The sequence below is a fragment of the Buteo buteo genome, chromosome 2 (genome assembly GCF_964188355.1).
Source record: "Buteo buteo chromosome 2, bButBut1.hap1.1, whole genome shotgun sequence".
NCBI lineage: Eukaryota > Metazoa > Chordata > Aves > Accipitriformes > Accipitridae > Buteo > Buteo buteo.
This window is the reverse complement of record NC_134172.1, coordinates 73,462,731-73,483,530: the sequence shown is the minus strand read 5'-3', so window position 1 is coordinate 73,483,530 and position 20,800 is coordinate 73,462,731.

Genomic DNA, 20,800 nt, shown 5'->3' with positions numbered 1-20,800 from the left:
ATTGTATGAAGCATTTCTTTCCTTTTTTTTTTTTTTTTTCCCAAGTGCCCAGTCATTAGAAAAATGTCTAGGTGTCTCAGATATGAGCAGGAACCTTTGCGAAATAAAGCAGAAATTTTATCCTCTGGCACCATCATGTAATCTGAATATTCATCTGGGTCTGATCTTCACCTCATCTGGAAGTAGCCTTCCTGTAGAGGGAATTTCTGCAGACAGACTTGGGCAACATAGAGCCAATATTGTTTCTGCAGAAAACAAACTTGTTCACAAACTTGAACAAAAGGGTTGGACAGCGTTGCTGTCGCTGCTGGCGGCAGCTACCTGGCTGCTGGGTACACAGAGGAGCAGGGCAGAGCGGGCAAGGGAAAGCTAGAGGCAAAAGTGCTTTGACAATATACAGCAGGTCAACCAGAAGGGCTGTGGGGATACTGCACTTAAGAAGGAAAAAACATTTTGTAGCAGTGAGGACATAAACACCTCTGGATTTTTTCCGTGCCTCCAACAGGGATTAAGAAATTTTCTTTTTTTGCTGCTCAGCATTATTTGAAACTTCCTGTAATGAATCCACAGAGCAGAGATTTCAGAAAGCAAGGGATTTAAAATCCACGTGTTCTCTGTTTGCTCATAGTCCGAAGATGCCATACTGGCAGTAGATGGAGAAGTAATATAGTCACAAAAGAGGAGTCAAAGCTTCCTTTGGTCCCCAGTGGTTATTAACAGTTATTAAGTTGGGTAGCTTTCAAGTGTGCTGAGGATTGGCCAGAATAAGTGGAAGCAATGCAGTCTCGTGGCTTAGAGCTGCATGTGGCCAAATTTTCTGTTTTTGCAAAAGGCAAATGAACCCACTAGGAGCGCCCTGATGCCATGTGATGAACGCTTCAAACATCCAGTTTAACTTGTTTATGGCTGGCGTGGATATTCCCAAGCTGCCCAGCTGCGCTGAGCTACCAACCTGCTCGCTCTGGAGTGACTCTCAGCAGTCAGCAATCACTGCTGGTCAGCAGCAGAGCCCAGAGGTTCATGGGTTCCAAGTGCAGATGCAATTTTTCCTGACCTGTAGCGAAATCCCTGTGCAAGTGTTTCAAAGCCCGAGATGTCACTGAGGCCACTATGTCCTGACTTTCAAGCCCTCCTTCTGGAGCATGGCTGTGACAGTCCAGTGTCTGCAGCTCAGCCCAACCCAGTTCGCTCAGCACAGACTCTTGTTTCTCTCAAAACAGAAAAGAAGAAAGTTGCCAAAGTTTCGGGGAGAACCAGTCAAGACCCATCTTACTAGCTCGCAGCTAATGGGTACTGTAAAGTACCTGTGCTAAATGTGCTTCACCTTTACTATCTTACCTTTTTACACAGCATTTTTCTTTTTATAATGATGTTCCCATTATCTCAACCCTATCTTCCCATCCCATAGCTATAGGCCATTAGCCTTGTTTAAAAAAAAAATTAATTAGAATTGAAAAGGTAGAATAATAAAGGAGAAAATTGGTTTTTGGCAGCCCTGCTTACCTTATTTATATTGGCATTTCAAGACACCATTGTAATATAAGATGCACCCTCAACTTGCATAATGTATCCTGCCTTCCCCCAGCAGTAACTCTGCGATACAGCTTGTCCATTTTGACCTACAATCCTACCATTTTCTGCATCTTCAACCTACTCTGGGTCAGAGGCACATGCAATATCCCGGCTTTCCATCGTCACAGCAAAAAAAACCCAATTCAGAAGAACACAAGAACAACTTTGTGGACCAAATTGCTCTCAAATATAAGAGCTGCAGTAAAGGTGTCTGTGAATTTTGGATTGACATAATTACTGGCAGCTCCGAGATGTGTATGAAATGGGTTTGTAAAGTAATTGCTGCCAGTCCCCAGTTTTGCTCTTCTGCTTGCTGAAAACTCACAGGCTGTCAGGTGGAAATGCTTGCACTGCTTCTTTATCCTGTAGTGCTATGGACTCTTCTTGGGAAAGGGCTTGTTCCAAAGCATTCTACTAGTAGGTACGGAGAGTAACCCCACTTCTCTTCTAGCAATTACAGAAGATTTCTCCAATCTTATTCTTAAATTGAACTTTCTCATGCTTAGAAAATATATAAATAAAACAGTCCTGGAAGTAAGAATAGGCAGAAATATTGTGAGAGAGGGATAAGCTGTTTCAAAGTTCTATTTTCAAATGAGGTTTCCAGAAAATTATCGACAAAGTCCGTGGCTCCACCCGATTGCCAGTTACCTGGGTCATCTTTTTGCAGAAAGGAAAAAAAAACAGTAACCATGAACTTATGACATGTAGAGGAGGAATGAGTCATTGAAAAGAGTGCTGAGGCTGACACTGCTGTTGACATTATAACATGGGCATACACGCAGTCACACTTTACCTATAATATATCTGGACATGCTTATGTTCTTCCCACCTGCAAACACTGTCATCAGACAATGCAGGACATTAATTTAAAACATGACATCACCGCCTGATGTGTTCAGTAGGCATTGTGATTAAAAGTATCTGTATACACAGACTGGCTTTTCAATTTGCTCATGAACTACTTGATAAACCACAGTACTGAAAATAAGACAAATAAGATGGTTTGCAAATACTTCCATCTGCCTATTAAGGCTCGATTAACATTCCCATAGATGCAGTTAGAAAAGAAATAAATCCAGTTTTAAAAGCAAATAAGTCAAACAAATTACGTATGGAATCTGGCACTCTTAAAGCAAGACAAGTACATACCTAGATTAGTAAGTAGTTACCTGTACAGCAGCAATGTCTTCATTTCTGGCCACTAGATTTTTGTAAGTAATTTAAATTACATCTGTGAAATGTGGAGGGGTTAAAATCATGATCTTTGTCAGTATCCCAGTGCCTAGTTATGGATGTGTCTCAAGGCACATTTTCTTAGACAAATGGAATTGTATGAATTGCATGCTATGAAGTACAGATATATTTTGCAACTTTAATCTCAGTAATGAAATTGTTACAAAGGGTGCCACTCTTCTACACCCAAGACTTCACACAGCTCTTGCTACACTCTGATAACCTTGTGAGCATTTTTTACCCTATAATAATGAAGCAAAGTAGAAAAAGTTGATTCAAATTCCCAACATCCAAAGAAGACACTGAGTTTGGATTTTTCCAAGTAGCGGCACGTGCAAGTAATCCAGTGGGCTAATCCGTGGGATGGGTAGAGCTGGCATGGCATGCAGTATTACAGTATTTCATCAGATAACACTAGTCTCAGCACTCGTCTCCAAGAGAGTAGCTCAGATTATGAGCTCTGGTTAGCAATCCCAGCCGGTTTAACACTGCTCTATTTCAGGACGTAGGTGATCCCTTAGGCTCAGAGAAAGAGGAACATACCCTTGATTAGTCTGGCCTTCCACAGAGTCCTAGTTTTTGGTAACTCCTGCCTTGGTTCCTCATTGCCCCCATGCGCTGTGTTGGGATTTGTGCAACTAAATCACAGCTGGAGGTTCATAAAAATAGATGTGCTAAAAATCAGGCACCACAGCATGCTTTTTTGCAGATTAAAGCTCCATGGCTTCCCACTGTCCCATAATACAGTCATCCTGTGCTGCATTAACCTCACCAAATAAGGTTCATATCAGAGACCCTGGGATTTTAAGTGTCCAGAGTTGACACTTCAGCACAGATCTGTCAACTCTCAACACCCCACGTCCTGCTGCCTTCCTGTAAGGTATCTGTGACAGACACAGAAGCAGCAGAGCTCTCATCAGCAAGCTTAACATCACAGCACAGAGCCCACATCTTCCCTGAAAAACACAGGAGGAATGAGGAAAAAAAAGGGCTAAAACCTCCCAGTACAGACCATTTTCTATTTTCCCTATCCCACCTGATGTCTGGCAAAAGAAATACTTTTGAGCCTTCAAATCACACATGCAGTAACTTTCTTAAAGTGTAATTAGCTTTTTCTGAAGGAGTTTGGGGCTGCTGGGCATTGTGGCTGCTCCGCTCTTTGCTGCAGCGGCAAAGCCTCCTCCAGGGCAGAGGAGAAGCCTTACACTGGCAACACTTTCAGAGTAGAAAGTGTGTTTAAAAGTAGGGCTTCAGAAGTAAATAAAACTCTTTTGACAATAATGAAAGTAATAATGAACTTTCTTTTCGTGTCAGTTTTGCTCTGTTAGTTACTTGATAATGCGATGCACTATAAATGGCTTGAAAGAAGATTCCTTGTCAGTCTGCGGTGCCTGGGGGTAATGCGAGCTGCTCAGCCCTCACAAGTAATTAAAGATAATCAGTGAAAAATGTGAGGGTCTGTTGTACTCCGCATTCCAAACCCCACCTACAACAGGAACAGTGCACAAAATAATTATTTAAATTTAACCTTTTTCCAGAGGATCGGTGGAGGACAGGACTCGCAATTGTTTGTTTGCTGGTGCTGCTGTACTCCCCCAAAAACAAGAAACAGTTGAAAACCAGTTTCAGGAGGATCGATACTGACCAAAACACGCTTGAAACTCTGAACTGGCTTTTGTGTTTTACTTCCTCTGACAGATTTCTATCAGCAATATTTACCTTCAGGTGTATTAAATGACAGCGCTTCACCTCCCGAAGTGGGATTAATTTACCACAGAATATTTATAGGAACAAATAACAGCTTTAACAAATAAAGGAATAATAATTCTAATAACAGTATCTATACCAGGGAAGGTTTCCCAGGTACTTAATGGACAACAACTCCCACTGAAACCTTATTTATCATGAGGAACAGCAAGAGTTACAGGCTAGCGAATAACTTTGAAAAATCAAGCCACTTATTCAGGTGCAGACTCAGCAAGGGAACTGCTGAGTGTTGAGCAATTTGGGAAATCTGGTCGAGACTGTCTTTCATTTCTAGTGCTCTTTGAACTCACTGGCAAAAGTCCTGCTCGCTGTACTCGGGGAAACTCAAAGCCGCCAGCTCTGGCCACAGGAAGGACTGCCTCGGATCCAGGTGCGCCATGCCTTGCCTTATGCCGGCTGGAAGGGTAATGGATAGGAATAAACATGAGGCACCATAAACAGGGGGTGATTTCGGATGGGCTTGGTGTGCAGCTCACCCACTTGCGGATGCACTGGACCACGGAGCGAGAGAAAGCAAAGCCGGACCGACGGAGCCAGAGTCTGGCAGCAGGAGGCTGCAGCAAGGCACATCCCCAAACGGGCTAAGGAAGGGTCCTGTAAACCTGCGCTCGCCAGTGCCTTACACTGAGCATCCTCTGTTTGCCTTGCACTTACTGGGTGCCAGAAAATCCTAATTGACCTGCTCAGGGGTCTGTTTCCCAAGGACAAAACCCCCATTGACTCTGTGGGGGCAGAGGAGGCCAAAGGAAGAGCAAAGAGTTCTGTGAAGCAGAAGTTAAATCTGGGGGATTCAGTGACTCCTGAGCACTGCGAACATGCAAGCAGACAGTGCGAACGGCTGAGAAAGCTCATCACTGCTGGCTTCGTTTGCAGCTGGAAAATGTGCTTGTGAAACCAGACAATTTAAGACACTTGGCACTTTTAAGAAAAGCACATAGTTACTGTCTTTCAGCGCAGTGACCAAGCCCTGGGCAGATTTGGATGCTTGCTGCCAGGTTTATCAGATTTAGCCAAAGAGGCAAAAGAAAGGAACCAAGGAATTATGGCAAGTAACCCATAACACATTGAAAGATGCTTCATCAGGGGTTTCCAGCCTTCAATTTCTGGAGCTCAAACAATTTTCTGAACTGTTAGAAACACCTAGCAGATAGACCCAGGTATAGAGAATTTACAGTTCCTGACAATAGGTTTTGCTTTTAGTAGGTGCTTTTTTGTGGATTCCTTTGAAGTAGCCAAGAAAACCACATCACTGCATCCATGATTCCACAGGCAACAGAAGATCATCAACTTCCAATCTATTTTGTCTAGTAATTGTACATGTTTGTTTCTCCCACACTCCGCTGATGTGAAGTTTAACACTCAAATATTACCAGTTAAATACAAAACAAAACAAAACTGTTGATGCCTTATTTCACAATAAGTAATATAAAACCATGAATAATGGGTTCCAAATGATGTAAACATGTGTTTAGAGTACTGCTTAGAGCACTGATGCTGACCTAGATTTGACCTTCCCAAGTATCCACAATCTATTCCTTCTTTAAAAATAAAAAATGTTGCCTAAAGGAAAGATCATGTTGTCTTCACAAATGATGAGTGCGGATTCCGTGTGACCGCAAACAACAAAATACTGTACAGGTCGTAATTAAAATGACCTTATAAAATATCCCATGGAAAAATATTTTCCAACAGACTGGATTCCATTGAATTTTGTGTAGACCACACACTTTAATCCTGGTCCTACTGAAGTCATTGAGAGTTTTTCCATTGACTTCTATGTGTCCATGGTTCAGCCTTCATTAGCCATGCATGGAGCATATCATAAAAACAAACATCAAAAATAAAAGTTGTTCTATAGTTCCCTAAAAAGCATGCCCACAGGGAGCACTGGGGAAAAATGCACAAAATATTTTTGGAGCGAGTGAGTTTCTAAAGAATATTATCCCACTTTAAAAAAAAAAATTAAGTCTGAGAAATTTAATTTAAGCCATATGGATGCACAAAGCATGTAATTAATAAGGAAATGATGCTGATTGTTACTATAGACATCTGAAATCAGCCACAGCGAAATCTCGTTATGTCAGGATTGTGTCAGCCTGGATTCAAATGAGGAACATATAGCATTACACGATCAATATAGTGTTATTAATGGGACATTCCTAACAAATTTTTTGTAGAGACAATGTCACATCTTTTCAGCCTGAAAAAGTAGTACGTCTACACGAGAGGCAATTATTTTAATTCAGACTTTTAATGATCTATATAAAGACAACAATGGGCCATTTGTTATCATCTGAATTGGGGTTCAATCCGGCCCGGCGAGCCCTCGAGAGCCGCCACCACCGCAGCACCCTACGCAGAGCCAGGCGCGCGCAGACCCACGAAAGGCCGATGAAAAACGGAGCGCGTTAAAGGCGGACGGTTAAAATCCACGTCGTCCGCGTTCTTAAAAGTGAAATACCTTGCGCCGCATCGTATACCGGGAGCATGCACGCCGGCGCAGGGTAATTAAACGGCCCGTCCTTGAAAGTCCTGCAAATAGACGTCGCATCTGTCTAACTCCGCATCAGCACAGAGAGCGACTCAAGTCCTGCCAAATCGAGTGTGACCTTCAATCTGCCACTCTCATGGTGAAAGGCAGGGAAGTAAATTACTTGGCCTTCTCTTTCTATTCAGGGTGAATACAAACGGGTCGGCGCGGACCTGCCGCCGGCCTCGCGGGCTCCCATCCCCAGTGGCACCCCACAGTTTACACAACCCGGGCTGAATGCCATAAAAGAGGGGCTCCATTCACCGGGGGCCCGCATGCAAAAGAGACGCCCATTAGATCATAGTAATTATTCCATTTACATCACACAGTGCCACAGTGGGACGTGAAGGACTCATCAAACACTTCTCTTCACCCGGGCCCCGGCTGCTAATGAGGCCCACTGGCGGCATTGTGCCTCCCATTTACTCATGGCCGTGCCTGCCTGCCAACAACAGCTCAGCCCTCCAGACAGGCTGCCCCTTTCAGAGCCATTTATTCCGCGCCCAACCTCTGACCTCAAGGGTTATGACATCAGCAGCCCTGATTTGTGATCATTTTTATTGGCGGACATTCAACTCTTGTTTCCTGTGTTTAACTCTGCCTCCCTTTTTTTAGCTAAACTTATTGGTTCTAATAGGCATCTGCCAAAAGACTATAAAGTAAGCCAGAGCTTTCACAAAGAGGCTTCTGATCTTGCTATAAAAAGCCCCACAGCTACTATTTATGCCAATAATAACGAGTAATTCATTATCTAGGTGCACAAAATCTGTTAACCACTAAAATGTTGAACAATTTGGAGCAGATGTCCAACAATTTTATGAGTTTTAATTAAAACGTTCTATGTATTTTCATCGATACACCTGGGTTTTTAAATTTACAAAGATGTTACACGGGCGCACAACAGTATTTTGCGACGTGCTTTTTTCTGGAGGGGGATTAGAAGGGGATGATTTGGGCTAATCAGATGCTGATTTGTGGCGAATTTTTTCCCCATTAAGGTGTTGATGCAAAATCAAAGAGGAATTAGAGCTGAGATTTAAAAAGACAGCGCTTTCTTGGGACAAAGCAGTGATATTTCAGGAGTCAATGAACTTCAGTTTGTCTACTTGAAATAGAGAAGGGGAATTTACATTTTGAAGTAGAGTCATTAATTTTAAAGCTAGTGTTCTAAATGGAAATTAAATATCTTTAGAGAACAGGTTCTCAAAACACATGTTTTTCATAATGCAGTTTGTTTAAGCACCGTGATTTCCATATAGCAGAAACGGAGGTATAATAACAGACAGCATTTACTTTATCATGAATGCAAATAATCATTTTCCAAAAATTTGACATTACAAATCACTATGCAAGCACATAATCACAAGTTTGCATGATTTATGTTTTTAAACATTTGTTAAAAAAAATTTAAATACTTAGGTAGCTGATACTGAATAAAATATATAATATTTTATCTGTGCTCTTTCATTTGAGTAATGGGAAGCTTTTGGCCTGAAGTTAAAAGCTAACTAATTTTTAAAAAGGATGGTTTTACCTCAATTATAATCATAAGCAAATTAACAAAAAAGAGGATCCTGTTCAACTAATTTCAAACTGTTACAGTCGCAGATGATGATTGCAGGAAGTGGTTAAGTAATAGGAGAATTTTTATTGTAACAGTGAAGACTTAGTATAACCAGCCATACACAGATAATCTTTGTAATGCTGCCCTTTCAGGGCTAATATGGGTATATAATGGATCAGATTCGGAGCTGTCGCTAATCAGTGTATCTCTAATGGAATCTGAGGATTTACATTTGTTTCCCAGATAAGATTCTCATCCAGTTTCTCTTTGTAGTCAAGTAAATCATTTTACTCATTCCTTGCTAATCTTAATTTCATCATCTTTGCCAGTATTAGCTTTATTTACATAGCTCATTTTTTGACAAAAGCTGAGCTACTATACTTTGTGTAGTAACACTTTATGATCACGCTAGCTTCCCTAAATTGTATGCAATTCACACAGTTTTGTACAGAAAATAGGGAAATGCATGAGCACTCCTAAATGACCGCGCATAGATATTCATGCGAGCAACAACCTGTTTTACATGCAGATGGCCAGAAGTTTCCCTCTTTAAAAAGCAGGAACCCCACCAACTCCTCAAAAAAGAGGGGAAGGCGGGGGGGGGGGGGGGGGGGGGGGGGGGGGATGAAAACAAAGACAACACACTGGATTGGATGCACAGAAGGGCTCCTGCAGCACCAGTGCTCTATGCTGATTTGTACAATTTTGTGAATCTGGATCTATTTAGATCCCGGATTATGGAAGATTAAAAGAAATTAAAAACTCCACATTGCAAGTCAGCCAGGCACTCTCCTCTCCGTGCAGAATGGCTTTCTTAAAAAATACCTTCGTACAAGGGCACTACGTTTGTGATTGGTGGACCCTAAGGGAGTAAGGGAGGTGAGTCCATGGATTAAGTGGTCTTTGAAAGTTAACTAGAGAAAACAAGTTGCTTGGCTTACTTTGTTAGTTGCGATGTGCACTTCTGCTTGGGGTTTCAGCTCAAACTGAAAAGGCTGCGATCAACTACCTGTATATTATTGTTGAGAGGAATTTGGGGGGGTGAGGGGGTGGAGAATAGCTCTCCACCACATCCTTTAGCAAGAGATTGCACTCATGTATTTCACAGCCAGGACATTTTCCCCAGATATTAAACCATTGCTTTTGTTTTTCTTAAACATATGAATTTTTTACCTAGATCAAGGAGTCACTTCCCACAGTACTTTTGTTTCCATAAGACAAAATTCTTGCTAATACAGCAAGTGATATGCAATCAGTTATATATTAAAAGCATCAACATCAGAAATCTCTACTCTTTCTTCCTTGGCAGACAGAAGACCTTTCTGTGTACCTATCTACATGCAGGTGTATGGATGCCATCCCCAATCATCATACATACAATTACGTATTTCCTCCCATGACCAAACTGCAAAGACACCAATACGTTGCTTTCAGGAGACAGAAAAACCCAAACATAGTTTAGTGGACTGCTCTTAGCTCTAAGCACACTAAAAATTAGAATTATACAGGAAAAGTAACACCCCCACCACCCATGAGATTCAACAGGACCACAGAACAGCTGAGTTTGGAAGTGATCTCTGCATTTCATCTGGTCCAACCTTCTGCTCAAAGCAGACCAACCTCTGTGTCTCATTGCCAAGGGCCTTTTCCAGTGGAGCTCTGAGTATCTCCAGGGACAGGGATCCCACCACCTCTCTGGTCCTTAGCTTGACCCCCCTCCACTGAAGAATTTTTTCCTTTAACCTAGCTGGAGTTTCCCTTGCTGCTTCAGGCCCCCCACTACCTCCCCTCCTTTCTCTGCCCCCTCTAGGAGGGGTTTGCTCCGTCTTCTCTCTAACCACCCACGAGGAATCTGAAGACAGCAATTATGCCCTTCTCCCTGCCTTTAGCCTTCTCTCGTTGAGGCTGAGCTGACCCAGTCATCCCACAGTCTCCCTGAATGTCCTGTGCCCGACCACCCTGGGGCCGCTGGCTTGTCTTGCTCTGGTTTGCCAATGTCTCCCTTGCACTGGGGAGCCCTGGACAGGACACAGCACGCCAGATGTGGCCTCACCACTGCTGAATAGAGGGGGAAATGTCACCTGCCTGTGCCCAGTGTATTCATCAAGCCTATGACCCAGCTTTCCAATAGTACTGTCCAATTATGCGTAACCCCTCCATCAGGTAACGTGTTAGTCATACTCGTGCAGCTCTCCTGAGAACAAGGAAGGGATAGGAGTCGGCAGTATAGTTTATCTGGCAGAACCTGATGTTGGAGTATACTTGGGAATGTATCCAGGCTGTCTTTTTTAGATCTCTCCATGAGATCATGAGATGTTGGCTGCAGAAAAGTTCCTTATACCTAGCTTAGTCTACAATGAAAGACAGGCTCAAAGATCGCTGTACATGCAGACAGAACATTTGGGAGCAGGAATCACCAAGACACAAATATACGACCTCACTTCACCCAGTTTCAAACTAAATCCATACTTCAAAGCCTAGCATTGAGCACAGCACATGGTCACAGTCTGCAAATAAGTTGTACACTCCTCTGCTGAAGGATGTTAATGCTCATCACCATTCAGAGCACTCAGACTGGGGAAAGCTTAATTAAAAACATCTGACAGACCATGATTATGTTCATACATAATCGCCAGGATGCCTATACCTGTTATGCCAGATCTTCATACTGTAAATAATTAGTTATAGGAAACCTCAAGAGGTTTCTTCAGAACACATACTTCACCATGTTTTTATAGCATTTGCAATTTTAAAATCAGAAATTGAAGTCTATTTTAAATAGGAAATACTAATAACAGGCCTGCTTGTTTTTTCCCTACATTAAGAGCGGGATTAATTTTCAAGCACTACCACACATTTTTCCAGAGCAGCTACTAATCTGCTAATCTGTCTTTTGTAGAAGTGTTTAAAACCTTATGATCGGTTTCCTCATGCAACTATTGGGTTGAGTATTACAGTGGAATAATTAGGAAAACATCAGGCGTAACTCCAAGAGAAAACAATGCAACTGGGGAGCAAAGAGACTGGTTTTGCAGTTAGGGCATAATCTGAAGACTTGGGGCCTTTGGGCTCTCTGTTGGGAGCCAGGGTGAACGTGGTCAAGTCTGCTCAGCTGTTACCTCTATGTTTGCCTGCATGAGTGTGCCTTCTTCCCTCCAGCTGGCCCTGCCTGCACCTCTCAGCTCGTCAGTGTCTGTATTTTTAGTGATTAGTACAGGACTGTCAGTCCTGAACTACAAATCCCATCTAATGGCTCAATCCTAAGAAACTTGCCCAGCAGAAGGTGTGATGCTCCTGCAAGTTTATGGCAAAACAACTGCTTCCAGATGGGAGTCTGGTTAACACTAAGCCTACTCCTCGGCTCCAAGCTCCTGGATGCCCAGTCACTTACTCATAGAAGCACTAAGTAAAAGAAAGGATGGAGTCTGGACAAGGACAAACCGCAGTCAAACGCTGAAGCTTGCTCTGGTTATAAGGTGTGTCACACACTCCCTGGGCTCTCAAAAACTGCTGCAGAAGGAAGATCCCTGAACAGTCCCTGAAAGGTCTGTGGAAGCACTGGGAACTTTAAAGCCAGCATCTGTTGGGTTAAAAAAAACCCACAACAAAACCACACAGTATATCCACAGACCCTTCACACAAATGCAGTGAGTAACCAAGCGTGCATGACCCATGCTCACTGTCTGCACAACTGCATGACACAGGTGACTCCACTCAGTTTGGTTTATTTTATTTTATTAGGCTTGGTGACCTAATAAAAAGCAGAACAATAGTTGTAACTTGTAACTCTCCCTTCCCAGACTGGTCTTTTTTAAATGGGTACTTGCTACAATACCTGACACTAGACTTGGCTTTTGATTTCAGCTGATTACAATGAAGTTTTGCTGGTTACAAAACTGAAAACAAAATTTCGCGATATCACAGTGGTGTGGAAAAGAAAATATTGATATTCATCCCAATGAATCAAGCTTTTGTTTTGTTATTTCTAGACCCTGGCAAATTTGTAATGCCCCATCTTTGTAAGGAACACCATGAAGTAAATGCTGTTTCCCCATATTACCAGAGCTGGTTTCAGTAGCATCTCTCTGTGGTTAAGTTCACGCTGCCTCTGACTAGGTGTTTCCATCAGAGTTAGTCTGAAATATCTCTCCTTGCTTCATATAACCCTGGCCTAACAGCAAGAGCACTAAACTAAATCTCAGAAACACTGGCATTTATTCATGTTTGACTCTAATCTTCCAAGCAACTTTGGACAAGCTATTACATTGAACTATGTAAGTCCTTACACCTTTAAATTTTATTTTACTTTTTTTTTGTTAAGCTGATGCTACAATGCTCACAGCTGCACCCTTTCACATCCAAGATAGATGAGCAGAGCTAGTTTAAAAGCAGTATGATACTGCTTTTACAGGACACCAGCTGTAGCAAAGCTCATGCAATGGCTCTATATAGATAAGATCTTGTGTTCACACTGTAGGGAGTTTGAGAACTAAATGCAGCATGTGAAGCAGCACTAAAGAACAGTTAAGTTATATGCCATAATAGACTTTTGATATTCTTATTTCATTTCTTTTCCTTGGTCTATCATTTCATCCAGCTATCCTTGCAAGCCATATTTTAATCACCAGCATGATAAAAATGTATTACAGGGAAGCATGAGAAATATTTTAGAATTTACTTAAAAAGCACACACAGAAGGGTTCTCATCTAGTCTCACAGCCACTACAAAATGAAAGAAAATCTTGAGTTAATGACCCAATGTCTTGAGCAATGAATGATTATAGGAGTGAATACTTTCAGTCCAGTGCTATCAGTACTTCCTGACCAAGAAGCTTTGGAAAACATACTTTACAGTACTATTATCTGATGAGAATTTGTCAAAATCTCTCATGGAAATATTATCAGTACAAAAAGTAGCTTTTCAAATGACATTTCTTTTCTCCACAAAAATCACAGAAGCTGCATTATGATTTAAAGTTGTGTGAAAACCTCAAACACTGAAGTTTTGAAAAACAAAAGTGTGGAGTGCGATTTTTCCTCCCCCATCCCTTTGCTGAAACACTCTTAGAGACAGAGTTTTGCCTTGGAGTTACAAAACATGCAAACACAGTTTTGACTCTGTTCCATTAGGGAAAAAATATTCAAACAAAGCATTATTTTTTTCTTTTCCTTTGACATATTCAAACAGAAGATATGGCTGATTTCAAACAGCTCTATGGCAGGCAAATGATCGTTCTCTAATCTCAGAAATGATATATGTAAAAAGTGTACCTCTATCATACAGCAGCACTTGGTTGATGCTGTAATTTTTGGAAGTTGCAGATCGAAAACAAACCAGCTATTTCCTGGAGTTGACATTTTACAAACGTTGCAGTCCCAGTTTTGTAACTCTCCACAATCTTTGCTAGTAAGAATTAATGAAATACCTGGGCATAGTAGTCAGAAGGGGAATTAAGTTCCCAACGCATACCAGCAGTGACTATCGCCACACCCTTTCTTGACGATTACTAACCCTCAAAAGTCAACCACAGAAAATGTGTCATTCGCATTTCTTAACATGCAACAAAACAAAGGAAACAATCAAAACAGAAAAAAAGTCATAAGATTCAGTCAATAAGTTGCATATGTTCAGAGGGGAAAGCTATAATAGAGCAATCTAACTCCATAGAAAATTCTATCGATTGCATAACAATTATTCTTCCTGGCAAGAGCTGAAACTCTAGTCCATGGAGGGAAAGTCAACTTACAGAAGAAGCCAGGCAGTTTGGTGTTTGAGGTGCCATAAACTGTCCTTCCAGGCTAAAAATCGAGGATCAAGCAAATGGTACAGTCTCTCTTCTTCTAACACAGTCACAGATTTTGTTAGCCAACTTTTTAAATCTTTCTATTGTAGTCATCCTCCCCCCCCCCCCCCAAATGTGGGGAGTTCAAATACATTTAGGAGGAAATGCTGAAAAAAATAACACTCGATCAAAACCATCCATGACAGGTTAGTGTGACACAATGTACTACTATGTTGTTTTGTGAAAGTGTCATTTAGACTGAAGAATAACAACCACTTTACACTGTTTCTCCTGTTGGTGAAACTATAAGTCAGGTATGTTGTTTGGAGAAGATTGCTGAGATAGTGCATGCAGATGTGCGGCACTGAAGGAGGGTGAAATGCACAGTTTCAGAGAAATGATTGAGCATGGGAACTGCGAGCCTCAGAGAACATTTTAATTGTTTTATTAGGAGGGAGAACTTCTTAAACAGAGAGGAAAGATAAGGTCTGAGATGGGATTTGAAGGAATCAGTACAGTACAAAGGAAAAGGTTAAACCTGGCATTATCTGCCACACAGAGGAGCTTGTCTTATAAAGCGCCTTCACGACCATTCGTTCTAGCTGATCATTTTTGGCAATGGATGACCTGTAAGCCCTCTGTCGTGCCCTCTGCCAGTCTACTCTCTATCCTGAGGTACAAGGCTGTGTGTGAGGCTTGGAGCAGATAACCATCTCCAAGCAGTATAGTCCCAGACCCTCTACATGAGTTTTTCTGCTCCTGGAGAGAGTTTCATAGGGAGGGACTTACCACTCATTTAATGAGATAACAGGAAAGAATAGCTGAGCTTCCAGGTACAGACTACTGGACTGGGCTTTGAAGCTTTCCATTTATACCAATACTTTCAATTTGGGAAAACACTGTCAGCTGCCAAAAGCAAAGATTTTACCCGCAAGAACCATCTTTAAATATTCAAAGGTTTTGTGATGAAGTCAACACAACATTTCACAAGAATGTTACTTTGGTTTGTCATTTTTAAAAAGTCATTCTGTAAACCTAAATGAATTCCTCATCGTGACCTACCATCATCTGTCAAAAAGGTACTTATAAATATGGATACGATCTTTCTTTCTCTTTTTTTTTTTTTTTACATGAAGAAGGTATCAATGCTACAATTAATTGGGCTAATTTGCATCAAAGACTATACATAATGAATTTGTTTGTTAAAAGCTTTGAGCATTTCTTACAGGAAGTGCAAGAGATCGTTGATGAAGTTTGAAGAAGTAATTAGTGATAACAGATGTCAATGCACATAACTGTAAAATGAGACCAGAAAAGGTACTGGCAGAGTCTAATTTCACAACAGTTAGGTTTCTATCAAATCTTCTGCTTAATAGTATTTATAGACAACTACGAGCATTTATACTTTCCTCATTCCAAGGAGAAAACTCATTTTTACCACTAAACAAGAGCCTGTACTTCTATTGCTGTTTAATATAATTATGAGAATAAATCAGTCTACGCTCAAAAATGACCTAGTCATAGATGTCAGCCACTCATTCTTGGAAGAAAAAAATGCAGAGCCACAGCAACTCATATGGTCGCTAGATCTTCTGACGGACAGACACGAGCAATGCATACATCCCAGAAAAGCACAGATAGGACCATAATATTACTGTGGTTTTTCCAAAACGGAACAAACCACGAGTCTTAAGGCTGGTTGAGGCCACAGTGATGATGGGGAGCGGGGTGACCTCTGTCCCACCATACAACTGCGATCACATGCTACATTGAGCTTTGCTGGTGGGGAGTTGAGTCCCTTTAGCTCCCCACTCAGTTCACACACTCTGGTGCTGTAGATACTGGGTGTGAACAGCTCTCAGGATTGTGTCAAGGAAATAACAGAAAGCGTAGCTATGCAAACTCAGTGTGCTCTTTCAGTTGGGTGTATGCAAGCACAATGCTGGATATTCATGCACAGGGCACCCTCCTCCACGTACCACTTCAAGCTGTGGTATTTGCCCTGACTCAGTCTTTAAATAAAACTCAAGGAAGAAGAGCAGATCTCCCAGTTTTTCTGGGCACTGTTGTGCTACTACTTGGCCCAAATTCACCATCCTAATCAAACCTTTTACTGAAACTACCCTAGCTTTCAGCACATCTCAGTCCAGCTATTTTTGTGTGGCTTTTGAGCGTTTCTATAAACAGTTTATGGCCCTTGAAGGAATGTGGTGCAGCTCTGGAGATACATGTCTCCATACATACCTTTTACATTTGGGACTGAGGGTTCCCTACAGGGGACTTTTTTCAATGTGCTATGGCATATAGCTGCACAGCTTCTTCTAATGTCTTCAAATTACGTGGTCTCCTCAATTGCACTCTAACACATACAGACAAAATGCCAAGAGCATATCTTATTTTAGCTATCATTTTATTGCTATCTATGAGTTTCCACAACATCTATCAATGTTCTAAAAATGATTTTTGAAAGGTAGAAATTGCTAACCGAACTTGCCTCAAAGAAATCCCTCCCCTTCAAAGAACAAATAGTAGTTACAGAACATGCAAATGAAGTGACCAAGATGCCTATTCAGGAACTGCTGGCATGGAGGATAATTATGACCTGTGAAAAGCTCTTTTGGAATCCTATACATTAGGATTATCCTACATGAAAGAAGAGTTTTCCAGTATGAAAAAGGACAGGTGTGTCCACACCACAACGGAGGTGCCACCTCCATTGTCTGAGCGACAGTTTCAGCACAACCCACTTATTACCATTTCCTCTTGTATACAGTCTTAACAAGATTAAAGTTTTCTGTTCAATAAGCACTGACTCTTCTTCACTGGCCAGATTGTATTAGCATGGTTGGCATTCCACCAAGGTTTAGCAACTCTTTCTAAATAGGTTTTAATAAAGGACTTTGCAAGGATCATATAACTAGACAGAAAGAGTGTAGATAATCAAATTACTGGTTTTCAGCACATACTTAGCCTTCCTTGCATCTAGCCAAACAAGATTTCACATCAAATGCAGGAAAAAATCCATGCAAATAAGCTGCTAATGATTATTAGAAGATTCTCACTCTTACAACAGGATATCTTATGACAGGTAACCAACATTTGCTCAAGTGATTTGTCACCTTATTTCACAATAAATCTGAGGTGGCGCTTTTCATGTTTAAAGTGTTCCTGGAGGTATTTCAGATTAATTACTCCTGACAGCACCTCTGAGCTTATAGACTAGTAAGTACTTGGAGATCAAGGTAATGGTGCTTGCCTATGGTCACCCATCTGTCCATCTACACCAATACGTACACTGTAAGAACAAGTCCATAGCTGTCCTCTAAGACCAAGCCAATGCACCACCTGTTCTGCACATCCCCAGATGCCCACTGGGCTGAGATACCCATTGTACATAGTCAGCACCTTCGTGTGAGACTCTACATTCCCTCATTGTCTTGGGTGGACCAGACACAGCCAGGGATCCCCATATTTGCTAGAAGATAGCCTGAGCTCAGGTCTCCTAGGCAGGGTGCATGATTTGAGCAGAGGTTATCTGGCTATCAGCTGAGAGCATGGACAGACATCTATCATCTCCAATTTACTGTATGGCCAAGACCATTCTCCCCTCATTGCATTGTAGACTTAATGCAGAAAAGCCAGTACCAAAATGAGATTAAAAGCAGGGCTTCCCAGTCCCACTCTTCTTTCTTAACCCCTGTAACATATTTCATCTTTCTCATTGTTCATCCTTGACTGTACATGTTTGTGGGATCCCATTTATGGCTGAGGCAGCTGGCAGGGCAGCTCCAGAGGAGATGATGCCAGGTCTGGCTGGGCTATGCATCAGTAAGCATTTGTCTTGTGCCTAGACCTGCCAAAAACCCAACATCAGGGTTTCACTGTACTCTCCCAGCATAGCAATGGTTTGATTCCTTTTATCTGTGATGTTAATTTTCATGGATCCCTGCCAGTTTCTTTATGTACTTCAGAGTTCCCCACTTCAGTCAGAGAGAACTGTATTATTCTCTTCCCTATTCCCTCAAATATATTTCCAAAAAATTGGCTCTAAAAAGAACAGGTTTTCTTGAACCTGGTGCTGGGACCCATGGTTCTGATAGCCTCTTAGCTGCATGGACATCACAAAGTTCTTTACAATCAGAAGTTTTAACAAAGAGCTGGGCCAGGAGCTTGAATCAGACCATTGTTCGCTCTTGGTGTTTACAGACTCAGAATTAATGCATATAATTAATGCATATAATTACATTGGCTATCTATCTGACTCCAGGTCTGAATGCAACCCCAGTTTTATCAGTAAAGAAATTGGCTATTAGTTGGTGTCACCAAGAGGTTTATATGTAAGTGGATGTCACCATTCACAAAGAAAATAGATAAGACCAGAATACACCACCCACTTTCACAGCAAGATCACCAGCAGCACTGGCATAATAAGTAGAGCTGGATCCATGTCAAGCTGAAGCAGATCTTCAACAGAGGAGAGCAGGGCTGGAGAAAGACGCACCTTCTACTCCAAAGCCTCACAATATTTCTGTAGGGCAGCTCACTCGTATCAAATCAATTTACCAAGTTTCCCCTCTGGAAGGGAACCCACCTTTTGGGGGTAAGGTTGACAATCTTGATCCTAGAGATCTGTGCAGGCAAGGAGGGAGAGATGGGGTCTGCCAGGTAGTCCCTATGAACAGATTTAGGTTTTTGTGAAGAAGGCAGAATTCCATTGCAAAACTTGTACCTGTATCACCCTTTGTGTAAAATCAAACCCACTGGGCTTTGATGCACCAAACCTGTCCATGCTTTCCAGGTAACTCTAACCCTGACCTTATATCCCAAGTGGTAGGCTGGGTTTTACATCTCAGCGCTTTTCCAGAGCTCCAGTTACAGTCCAGGACCCTGCTGCATGAGGCACTGTTCACCCGGCAGTACAGCTCCCTCCCCAGAGCATTTCCAACACTCAAAACTTACTTAAATACACCTAAGCAGCCTATTAAATTCTGGAATCCTACACGTACTCTGCTATTCAAATAAAACAACCAGAGCATTTTTCATATACAACTTGCCTCCTGGCAACTACACTTTATGACAAGACCTTGTATGTAAGCATAATAAAAAACATAAATGAAAGACAAGACAGCACGGTTCAGTGGATTTCAATAAAGAGTCTGAAAACAGAAAACCTTGAAGCCACACCTTATACAATAAGTATAACCACGTTCTCCATTAAACTCAAAGGGAGCAAAGGCTGCAGCTACCAGAGGCCGCACACTGCAGAGGGGAGATGCTCGTGCCGCAGCTGCCCACTTCCACCCGCAGGCAGCACCCTCCTGTGCCCAGCCCTGCTTTGGTGCGAGCCCACCCACCCGAAGGGAAATAAAATTGTTGGCCATGGCCATCATTAGGGAGATACTGTTAATAAGATGTTCAATTCCCTGGGAGAGGAAAAGAACACCTTAGATAAGCATAAGCAAAAAGTCATCTCCTTTTAATTTCTTTTCCCCGCACTTTTAGGTCTCTTCTAGTCTAACGAGAAAAGCAGCTCTTTGCTTTTATTGGAGTCCTTTTTTCTCCTTTCCAGTTCTCATGCAGCAGCTGTGCTGATGCAGTATTTGGTTACTACAGGTGAAGGTTTATACACTTGAAATCACCATGGCTGCTGCCCGTCTTCTGTTCAGTGCCTAGAAATCTTTCTAGAGATTTTTAAGCTTGCTGAGGGCGGGAACAGTTTGAGGTCTTCAAATTGCTTCAGTGTAATCCTCTTCATTTGTCTTCACCAGCAAACTCCAGCCCCCGCTGAGCCTGGTTTGAGACAATTAAGATTTAATCCAGACATCTTTTTACCTGCCAGGCTTGGAGACACAATTCCTGATTGACTGAGCAATGCTGTGGTGCCTTTGATATTCAATGACCATTTTACAATGACTGGACTCCTCTGGTTATCAGAGAAATCAGTGACAGTGGAGGGTACTAGCATCTTGCAGGATGTAATTTTATATAAACTTAAGGCTGGCAGGGCACAAAAATTCATAAAGACTGTAAGTGGTTTGTGGGTTTGCAGTGGTCCTGGCCCTTGCTGGCGGTGCCTGGGGTACCGGCACTGGCGGTATTGCAGGTCGGCAATGGTAAACTGTTCTGCTTTTCCACCATCTCTTCAGACGCCAAGTCTGTTCTGCACATTCGGTCTTACAAGGGCCAGAGGCAGAGCAGTCTGGGCTATTCTTTGCGGGAAGAGTCTATGAAAATCCATCTTCAGGGTTTCTCTGGCATGAACAACTCCAGTGTCCCGTAGCAGGGCTGTTTCTGACACTACTGCATTTCTTACCATGTTTTGTGTGGGGAAATCACTTTAATGCTTGA